Genomic DNA, 11045 nt, shown 5'->3' on the forward strand with positions numbered 1-11045 from the left:
ATCCTTTGCATATTCCCCTCCATTTCAACAAATTTCAAATCCGTTTCCTTCGTTTTAGTTTCCAAATCCAAAGCCAGATGCTCAACTTTACTGTCGACCTTAAGAACAACTTCTGACAGACCTGCGGCTATAGCGTGTAAATTTTTATCAAGCTGGTCATGTTTTTTAATGGTATCCTGAACCATTTCTTTAACCTCATTAATTTCTTTGCCTAAAAAAGCATTTTCTTCCCTTATAAAGTCCTTCAAATCCTGGAAGTTTATTGTAGCACCTAGGGAAGCCACCTTTTGTTCCGTTGCCATGTTTAACAAAAAACACCACTTTCTCACAAAATACTCCTCCAAATAGATCAAATTGTATAAACTAACTTTAAAGTTGTTTATAATTCTTTCAGCCGCCTCTAGCTGTCACCATTCAATTAACTTTCGTTTTCCTTGAGTATTCAGCTGTAAATTAATACTTGCAAATGTTTCCTTCTGAGCTGCTCGGAGTTAAAACGTTGTCATTTAAGTAGGTCAAGTTATGTAAACTGACTTAGAAATTATTAATAGTTATTTCAGCCATTCCGCCTTTACTGCCCCGGCTATCAGCAAGCAATTAGCTTTCATTTTCTTTCGGTTTTCAACTATAAATCAATGCCATTTTGAATCCTTTGTTCTAAGCCCACGCCTCTCAAACTCAGCAGTAGCGTTCTTTTATAAAAAGATTTTTTCCCCCACTTAAAACTTAAAATACTTGCAAAAGTCTTCCTTCCTTCTTTATTGGGATGTTGTTAGAAGTTAAGGCTGCTCCCGGCGTCTGGTTCTGTTTATAACAGAGGTTATCAAAAGACAGGAGAATACAACAACTGCAAGGGGGGCACACCTCGTCGCACTCCAGAGGCTATAAATCCTTCTGGAGGGCTACACGAGAGGCTCAACCCGACAGCTGAATCTCTCCCTCATAAATTCCAAGAATTTAAGAGTGTCCAAGGTGTTAAAGATCGTAAAAAAACACCTCTACTGTCTATTGATCTGACAAGCTCAGAAAAAGCCTGCCGACGGCGCCGAGGAACAACCCGGAAGCCCCAGAAATGTTAGTTTTGAACAAAGCTCATTTTTGAGTGAGAAACATATTAGTAGTGTCCTGAGTCAGGAAAGCTAAAAAACCAATCCATTCGGTGATTTTAGCTTTGCCTGAGGTGTTGGACCAGAGCAAATCTCAGAATTGGAAAAGAACTCAATTCAGCCAGAAAGCGTTAGTTTTGACCTAGAGCTCAGATTCGAACAACAAAAATATATTAGTAGTGTCCTGAGTCGGGAAAGCTAAAAAAACCACTCCATTCTATGAATTTAGCTTTGCCTGAGGTGTTGGACCAGAGTGAAACTCAGAATTAGCAAAGGAACTCAATTCATCCAGAAAACGTTACTTTTTACCCAGAGCTCAGTTTCGAACACAAAACACATATTGGTTGTGTCCTGAGTCAGGAAAGCTAAAACACCACACAATTTAGTGATTTGAGGTTTCCTTGAGGAATAAGACCAAAGCGTATCTCAGAAGTGGCAAAAGAACTCAATTCAGCCAGAAAATGTTACTTTTGACCCAGAGCTCAGTTTCGAACATGAAGCACATATTGGTTGTGTTCTTCGTCGGGAAAGCTAAAAAACCAATCCATTGGGTGATTTTTGCTTTGCCTGAGGTGTTGGATCAGAGTGAATCTCAGAATTGGCAAAAGAACCGCCAGAAAACGTTACTTTTGACCCATTCGGTGATCAGAGATTTCCCTGTGGAATTAGACAAAAGCCTATCCTAGAATTGGCAAAAGAACTCAATTCAGCCAGAAAACATTACTTTTGACCCCGAGCTCAGTTTCAAACACGAAACACATATTAGTCTTCTCCTGAGACTGGAAAGGTAAAAAAAAGACTCCATTCGGTGATCTGAGTTTTCAATTCAGCCAGGAAACGTTACTTTTGACTCATACTCAGTTTTGAATAAGAAACACAAATTGGTGTCCTTGGTCGGGAAAGTTGAAAAGCCACTCCATTCGGTGATTTGAGCTTTCCCTGAGGAGTTACCAAATCTTATGTCAGAGTTGGCAAAGGAATCCAATTCAGCCAGAAAATGTTACTTTTGGCCCAGAGCTCAGTTTCGAACAAAAAACACATATTGGTGTTGTCTTGGGCCAGAAAAACTGAAAAACCACTCCATTCGCTGATCTGTGCTTTCCCTGCCAAGTTAGACCAAAGCGTATCATAGAATTGGCAAAGGAACTCAATTCAGCCAGAAAACATTACTTTTGACTCAGAGCTCAGGTGTAGTCCTGGGTCGGGAAAAAGGAAAAACCACTCCATTCGGTGATGTGAGTTTTCCCTGAGGAGGTAAACCAAAGCGTATTTCAGAATTGGCAAAAGAACTCAATTCAGCCGGAAAACGTTACTTTTGACCGGGAGCCCAATTCCGCGCAAGAAACACATGTTGGTGTTCTCCTGAGTTGGGAAAGCTGAAAAACCTCTCCATTCGGTGACCAGGGCTTTCCTTCAAGAGGTAGACCAAAGCACATCTCAAAATTGGCAAAAAAAACCTACATTCAGACAGAAAACGGAACTTTGGACTCAGAGTTCAGTTTCCAACACGAAAGTCATGTTGGTGTTCCTATGTCGGGAAAGCTGAAAAAACTCTCCATTCGGTGATCTGTGCTTTCCCTGTTGAGTTAGACCAAAACACATAATGGTCTTGTCTTGGGTCGGGAAATCTGAAAAATCACTCAATTCGGTGATCGGAACTTTCCCTGATGTGTTCGACCAAAGCGTATTTCAAAATTGGCAAAATTATTCAATTCAGGTAGAAAACTCAATCCAGAACTCAATTTCGAACAAGAAACATATATTGGTGTTGTCCTGAGTCGGGAAAGCTGAAAAACCACTCCATTCGGTGATCTGTCAGTTCTCTGTCGAGTTAGACCAAAGCGTAACTCAAAATTGGCAAAATAACTTGAAAACGTTACTTTTGACCCAGAGCTCAGTTTCGCAAACGAAATAGAAATTGGTGTCCTGGGTCGGGAAAACTGAAAAGCCACTCCATCCGGTGATCTGTCCTTTCTCTGTCGTAACTCTGACTGACCAAAGTGTATCTCAAAATTGGCAAAGAACTCAATTCAGCTAGAAAATGTTACCTTTGACCCAGAGCTCAGTTTCAAACAAGAAACACATATTGGTGTCGTGCTGAGTTGGGAAAGCTGAAAAAACCACTCCATTTGGTGATCTGAACTTTCCCTTAAGAGTTAGACCAAAGCACATCTCAAAATTGGCAAAAACACCTCAATTCAGCTAGAAAATGTTACTTTTGACTCAGAGCTCTATTTCGAACAGGAAACTCATGTTGGTGTTGTCCTGTGTCAGGAAAGCTGAAAAACCTTTCCATTCGGTGATCTGAGCTTTCCCTTAAAGGTTAGACCAAAACACATATTGGTGTTTTCCTGGGTCGGGAAAGATGAAAAACCATTCCATTTGGTGATCTGGCCTTCCTCTGTCAAGTTAGACCAAAGTGTATCTCAAAATTGGCAATAAACTCAATTCAGGTAGAAAAAGGTACTTTTGACCCAGAGCTCAGTTTCGAACAAGAAACACATATGGGTGTTGTCCTGGGTTGGGAAAGCTGTGAGAAACCACTCCATTTGGTGATCTGACCTTTCCCTGAAGAGGTAGACCAAAGTGTATCTCAGAATTGGCAAAGGAACTCAATTCAGCCAGAAAACATTACTTTTAGCCTAGAGCTCAGTTTCGAACAAAAAGCACATATTGGTGTTGTCTTGGGTCAGGAAAACTGAAAAACCACTCCGTTCGGTGATCGGAGGTTTCCCTGAAGAGTTAGACCAAAGCATATCTCAAAATTGGCAAAAGAACTCAATTCAGCCTGAAAACGTTACTTTTGACCCAGAGCTAAGTTTCGAATAAGAAACACATATTGGTTTTGTGCTGAGTTGGGAAAGCTGAAAAAACCACTCCATTCGGTGACTTGATCTTTCCCTAAGGAGTTAGACCAAAGTGTAACCCAGAATTGGCAAAGGAACTCAATTCAGCCAGAAAACGTTACTTTTGTCTCAGAGCTCAGGTTTGAACACGAAACACATATTGGTGGTGTCCTGAGTTGGGAAACATGAAAAACCTCTCCAGTCGATGATCTGAGCTTTCCCTTAAGAGTTAGACCAAAGCACATCTCAAAATTGTCCAAAAAACTCAGTTCAGTCAGAAAATGTTACTTTTGACTCAGAGCTGTATTTCACGAAAACTCAGATCACTGAATGGTGAGGTTGAGGCCACACCTAAGAAGAGGTTCTAAAAAAATTTGAAACCCATCACTGCTCCAGCCCCCTGATCATTCTTGTTGCTCTGCACTTCCAGAGTCTCAGATTCCTTTTTATATTGTGGTGACCAGAACTGGGTGCAGTCATGTGTGGTCTTAGTACGTCTTTGCAAAGCGGTACTAAAATTTTACAATTTTAATTCTATCCCTGTATTAATGCAGTCTGCATTGACTTTTTTGGCTGCTGCTGCACACTGGTGGCTTTTATTTAAGTGACTGTCCATAAGACCCCAAGATCCATCTCACTTTACTGGCATTAAGCCAAGTTTCACATAGTCTGTACCTATATAGCTCATTTTTCTTGCCTAAGTGTAAAACCTTAATCCTGAGCTTGTCTTCTGGGTGTGTTAGCTATTCCTGCCAGCTTAGTGTCATCTGCAAATTGGATGATTTCCTCTTCTATTTCCTCATCTAGATCATTTATGAAGGTATTGAAGAGTATTAGACTTAAAACAAAACCCCACTGCTTACTTCCCCCCATGTGAATGTAATTCCATTGGGGACTACACCTTATGATGTATGATTTGTCAGCCAGTTACAAACCCATCTGGTGGTGGTGCTATCCCACATTTTTCCAGCTTGCCAATAAGTAGGTTTGTTTATTTATTTATTTATTTATTTATTTATTTATTTATTTATTTATTTATTTATTATTATTATTTATTTATTTATTTATTTATTTATTTATTTATTTATTTATTTATTTATTTATTTATTTAAACTTATTAGTCGCCCCCTCTCCCCACAGGGACTCGGGGTGACGTACACAAGCAACAGTCAGCACAGTGTCATACAGAGGAGGTAAAAAATAAATAAATAATTACAATACTGAAAAAGGTTAAAACCCCAATAACATTAATAGTTTAAAAACTAAAATTGACAATTAAAAAATGACCTAGGGGTGGAAAAGTTGTCGAATTATGCCAGGCCGGCTAGCCAAAACAGGTGGGTCTTCAGTTTACTGCGGAAGGAGCGGAGATCGGTTGTTGTTCTAATGTCTGGGGGGAGGTCGTTCCAAAGGGTAGGGCCCGCCACAGAGAAGGACCTACTCCTGGGCACCGCCCTCTGACAATCTCTAGAGGACGGCACCCGGAGGAGACCCTCTCTGTGTGAGCGAATGGGTCGCAGGGATGTATGGGGCAGGACACGATCCCGCAGGTAACTAGGCCCTATGCCATGGAGCGCTTTGAAGATGGTAACTAACACCTTGAAGCGCACCCGGTAGGCCACAGGAAGCCAGTGCAGCTCACGCAGGAGCGGTGTTATATGGGAGAACCTCGATCTCCCCATAATTACCTGCGCGGCTGCATTCTGGACCAACTGCAGTCTCCGGGTGCACCTCAAGGGGAGCCCCATGTAGAGAGCATTACAGTAGTCCAGGCGAGACGTCACCAGCGCGTGAGTGACTGTGTGCAGGGCCTCCCGGTCCAAAAGGGGCCGCAATTGGCGCTCAGGCGAACCTGGTGGAACGTCCCCCTCGCCACGGCTGCCACATGATCTTCCATAGCCAGCCGGGCATCAAGGAGGACGCCCAAATTGCGTGCCCATTCCACCGGGGCTAATTGTTCATCCCCGATGGCCAGCGATGGAATGTGCTGGTTGTACCGGGGTGCCGGAAGCCACAGCCACTCTGTCTTGGAGGGGTTGAGCTTGAGCCTGTTGTCACCCATCCAGACCCGCACGGCTTCCAGACAACGGGACATCACTTCAACAGCCTCGTTGGGGTGGTTTGGGGTGGAAATATACAGCTGAGTGTCATCAGCGTACAGATGATATCTCACCCCAAAACCACGGATGATCTCGCCCAGCGGTTTCATATATGTGTTGAACAGGAGAGGCGAGAGGATCGACCCCTGTGGGACCCCACAAGTGAGGGGCCTCGGGGTCGACCTCTGCTCCCCTGTCAACACACATTGCGTCCGGCCAGAGAGGTAGGAGCGGAACCACCGCAATACGGTGCCCCCGATCCCCAACCCCTCCAGATGGCGCAATAGGATACCATGGTCGATGGTATTGAAAGCCGCCGAGAGGTCTAATAGGACAAGGATGGAGGAACAACCCCCATCCTTTGCCCTCCAGAGATCATCCACCAACGCGACCAAGGCCGTCTCCGTGCTGTGACCGGGTCGGAAGCCGGACTGGCGCGGGTCTAGATAATCATCTTCCTCCAGGTGATGCGGGAACTGCTGAGTCACCACACTCTCAACAACCTTCACTAAAAAAGGAAGGTTGGAGACAGGACGATAATTTGCTAGCTCCATTGGGTCCAGAGAAGGCTTCTTGAGCAGGGGTCTCACCACCGCCTCTTTCAAGGCGGTTGGTAAAAGGCCCTCACCCAACGAAGCGTTCACCAGTCCCAGTAGCCAGCCTCGTGAACCCTCCCAGGAAGCCAGTACCAACCAGGAGGGGCACGGGTCCAATAAACATGTGGTGGCTCGCAGTCGCCCACACAACCTGTCCAAATCTTCGGTGACAACAGGGTCAAACTCCTCCCAGCGTGGAATCTCAAGACTAGCCTCGGACGCCCCCCCTGGAGCACTGGAGTGGGTCCACCCCCTCCGGATCTGATCAATTTTATCCTGCAGGTATTCCCCAAACTCCTCTGCCCTGCCCTGCAATGGGGGGTCCCGTTGTCCCTGCGACAGCAGGGAGCGGGTCACCCGAAACAGGGCGGCAGGGCGGTTCTCTGCGGACGCTATAAGGGTGGCACAATATTGACGTTTGGCCACCCTTATTGCCACAAGGTAGGTCCTTAAGTAGGCTCTTACCTGTGTTCGATCGGATTCGGAGCGGGAGGATCTCCACTTGTTCTCTAGGCGTCTCCTGTGGCGTTTCATCGCCCTTAGCTCCCCATTAAACCAGGGAGCCCGAGTCGATCGTTGCCATCGGAGAGGCCGCAAAGGCGCAACCCGGTCCAAGGCCCCGGCGGCCGCACTGTTCCACGCAGCTACCAGGTCCTCTGCCCGGGAGCGGGACAGGTCTGCAGGAGGTGGCCCAAGCTCCGCCTGGAACCTATCTGGTTCCATCAGAAGCCTGGGGCGGAACCATCTGGGACCAGCTGGTTCCGCCTCCCCGCGGCGGGGGGTAGCGCCAGGGAAGTCCAGTTGGAGAAGTGAGTGATCTGACCATGACAGGGGCGTGATGACTAAATTCCCTCTTCCCAGATCACTCGTCCACTGGTCGGAGACAAACACAAGATCCAGTATGTGGCCTCTTTCGTGTGTGGGGTCCCGAACTACTTGAGTCAGATCCATGGCTGTCATGGAAGCCATGAATTCCCGGGCTGCCTCGAATGCCTCTCCCGCCGACGGCAGATTGAAATCCCCCATCACTAATAACTTGGGGGTCTCAACCGCCATCTCTGCAATCAGCTCGAGGAGTCCCGGCAGGGCCGTTGATGTATGGCGGGGAGCCAGGTATACTATCAACAGACCCAACTGACTCCCTGGGCCCCATTTCACGCCCAGAGACTCACAACCAGATGTCTGCGACACAGTGAATTCTCTTGGAGCCAAATCTTCCCGGATGATTATCGCTATCCCACCACCCCTACCCTGGGCCCGTGGCTGATGGAATACCCGGTAACCTGGAGGGCACATTTCCCCGAGGGGCAACCCCCCCCTCCGGGCCCAACCAGGTTTCCGTTATTCCTGCAAGGTCCTGCTCCCCCTCTGAGATCAAGTCCCTGATGAGGGGGGCCTTGTTAACCACGGACCTCGCGTTACATAACATCAGCCTAAGGCCCAGGCTCTGCCGATCCTGTCCACCTAGACTGCGGGGGTTGGTACAAGCGACCGGGCGTGTCCAACAGCCCCGGTCTCCCAACTGACCATGCGTTCTTCTGGTGTCCTCGCGCCCGCCCCTCCCTACGACCGTCACTATCGGAATCCCCCCTATAGGAATACTGTATCCTCTCGCCTCCCCCACTCCGCTCCCCTCCGTCCTGATCCCACCTGTTGACCTGGCTGTATCCATACCCCAAGGTTGAATAACCCTCCCCCCCTCCCTGGAACCCCTTAAAATTTTTAAAAAACATTTCGCTAAAAAACCCCTAATCCCCCGCTTCCTCCAGTAGGTTGCGGTCTACTTTATCAAATGCTTTACTGAAAACTAAGTATACTATATCCACAACATTTCGCTGATCATTAATTTAGTCACTTTCTTGAAGAAAGAGACAGGATTTGTTTGGCATCATCTGTTTTGATGAATCCTTTCCAGTCTTCAGGTAGTTTCCCAATGTTTCAAGAACTTTGAAAGATATGTTTCAATGGTTCTGAAATCATGTGTGCCAGTTATTTCAGAACTCTGGGATGTAGTCAGGATTCAGTGATTTGAATCTGTCTAGAACTGTCAGGTGTTGCTTACAGCTGTGTGAAAAAGTCCTGCACGCTTTCAGTTTTAAGCTGTATTTACATGTTTAATCAACTTTTCACTCATAGAAACCACACAAAATTAGTACTTTGATGAAAATTTCTGTAGTCGGATTGAGATGCATAATTTTATTAATATAACCAAAGTCTTTTAAAGGTTTTGAGTGAGTTTATGTGCTAAAACAAACACAACTTGGATTTTTGAGAATGTTAGGATCGAAAGTAGCCAATCAGCAGGGAGCTTTGGCTGACCAATCAAAACGCACAGAGGCTAAATCTATGAGCCAATCAATGTTGTCATACTCTCTACTATAAATAGGCATGAAAAGCATCGAGAAATTTAATTAAGCTCCCGCTGCGGGCAAGGATGAAGGCCTTTATATTTAAATATAACAATATTTGCATAGCAGTTAGCATAAAATATCATAAAATCAATGGCCTATCCAAAAAATGTCATAAACCGTAAACCATAAATCATGCAGGACTTTTTCACACAGTTGTACCTTATTTTTACATATTTTAATTTGCATTTCTAACCTGTCATTTATGGTTCTGTTTTTGGTAAGTTGAGTTGTGAAGACAGATGCAAAGTATGAATAAAGCAGTTCTGCTTTGTCTCGATTGCCCATTACTTCTTTGCCATTTCCATTAATAGACCAATTGTTTCTTTGACTTTTTTCTTGTTTTTTATGTGTTGAAAGAAACTTTTAAACATTGTTTTTGACATTTGTTGCAAGTCTTACTTTGTTCAAAGCCTTTGCTTCCTTAACTTCATCTTTGCAGGTTTGGGCTATTCGTTGGTATTCTGGCTTAGTTATGTGTCCCTCTTTCCTATTTTTTGTACTTATCCTTTTTTTTCTCTCTCAGTTGGTCTGAGAGTTCTTTGTGTAACCATGCTGGATTTTTCTTGGTTTTCTTGATTTTTTTTAGTGGTATTGAACTGGAGTTAGCTTTTATAATGGTTTCCCAAGCTTCTTGAGTTGATTTCCCCTTTAAGATTTTCATCCATGGGATCCTTCCCACACTCTTTGAGTTTGTTAAAATTAGCTCTTTTAAAGTCTAAGACATTGGTTTGATCACGTTGCTTGTGTCTGTTTTGTATTGAATTCTAATATGACATGACCACTTCTTTCCTGTTAAGTAAGAATAAAGTCCGATACAGGTATCCCTGCAGTTGCCTCTACCTTTTGGGTGTTGAAGTTGTCAGCTAGGTGAGTCAGGAATCTGTTCAGTCTCCCATGTGTTGCAGAATTTGTCTTGAAGATGTCAAGGAAGTTAAAGTCCCCCATTACTTCTCTGGTGTGTTTCCTACATATTTTTGCTAATTGATTAGCAAAAGGTTCATTTATTTCTTCTGCTTAGTTGCATAGCCAGTAATATACATCTATGGCAATGTCATTTTCCCCTCTTTTATGTTGACCCATATGCATTCTAGAAGGATTTCATCCTTTTTTGTGTCCATCTCTGTAGAAAGGAAGTTATTTCTAAGATATAATGCAATTGCACCTCCTCTTTTATTAGGTCTGTTTCTTTTGAATAATTTGTATTCTGCTCTTGGTACATTCCAGTCATTCCATCCCACCAAAGCAACTATATCATACTTGCTGTTGTGCACTAGTGTTTCAAGTTCATCCTGTTCATTCCCTAAACTTTGAGTGTAGGCATGTATGGCTAATCCTGGGTATGCTTCCTAAATCTACTACTTTGCATCTGAATTTTTCTTCTTTCTTTTTACTCCCTACCTTCTTATTTGATTGGTTATCTAGTAGCTTTTCCTTGGAATTAGGTTCTAAAGGGTTACCCTCCCTCCTCAATTTTATTTTAAAGCTCTTCTGATAAGATGAGCCAATTGTTTTCCAAATATATTCTTTCATGTTCTTGTGAGATGCAGTCCAGCCCTTGGCCAGTAGCTCTTCATGTAGGTAATGTATACCAGGTCTAGTGTTGTCAAAGTTATCTTGACAACACTAATTTTTAAGCCAGTGGTTTATTTCTAAAATCCTTTTTTCCCTCATTGGATGTTGGCCTTTTGTTGGATGTATAGATGACAACATCACTTGTGCTCCTAATTCCTTAACTTTCTTCCCTAGCTGTTTGTAATCTCTTGTTATTGTTTTCAGGTTCATTGTTCTGTCATTCATCCCCATGTGTAGGAAAAGAATGGGGTAGTAATCTGTGGTGTTTTTTCAGTAAGGTTCTCAGTTACATCTTTGATTTTTGCTCCATGGAGACTGTATACCTATCTAGATGGAATGTCCAGCCTGCAGACTATAGTTTCTGTTCCCCTAAGAATTGAATCTCCTATCCACAATGCTCACCTTTTTCCTTCAA

This window comes from Natrix helvetica (assembly GCF_964273705.1).
Source record: "Natrix helvetica genome assembly, chromosome: 4".
Classification (NCBI taxonomy): Eukaryota; Metazoa; Chordata; class Lepidosauria; order Squamata; family Natricidae; genus Natrix; species Natrix helvetica.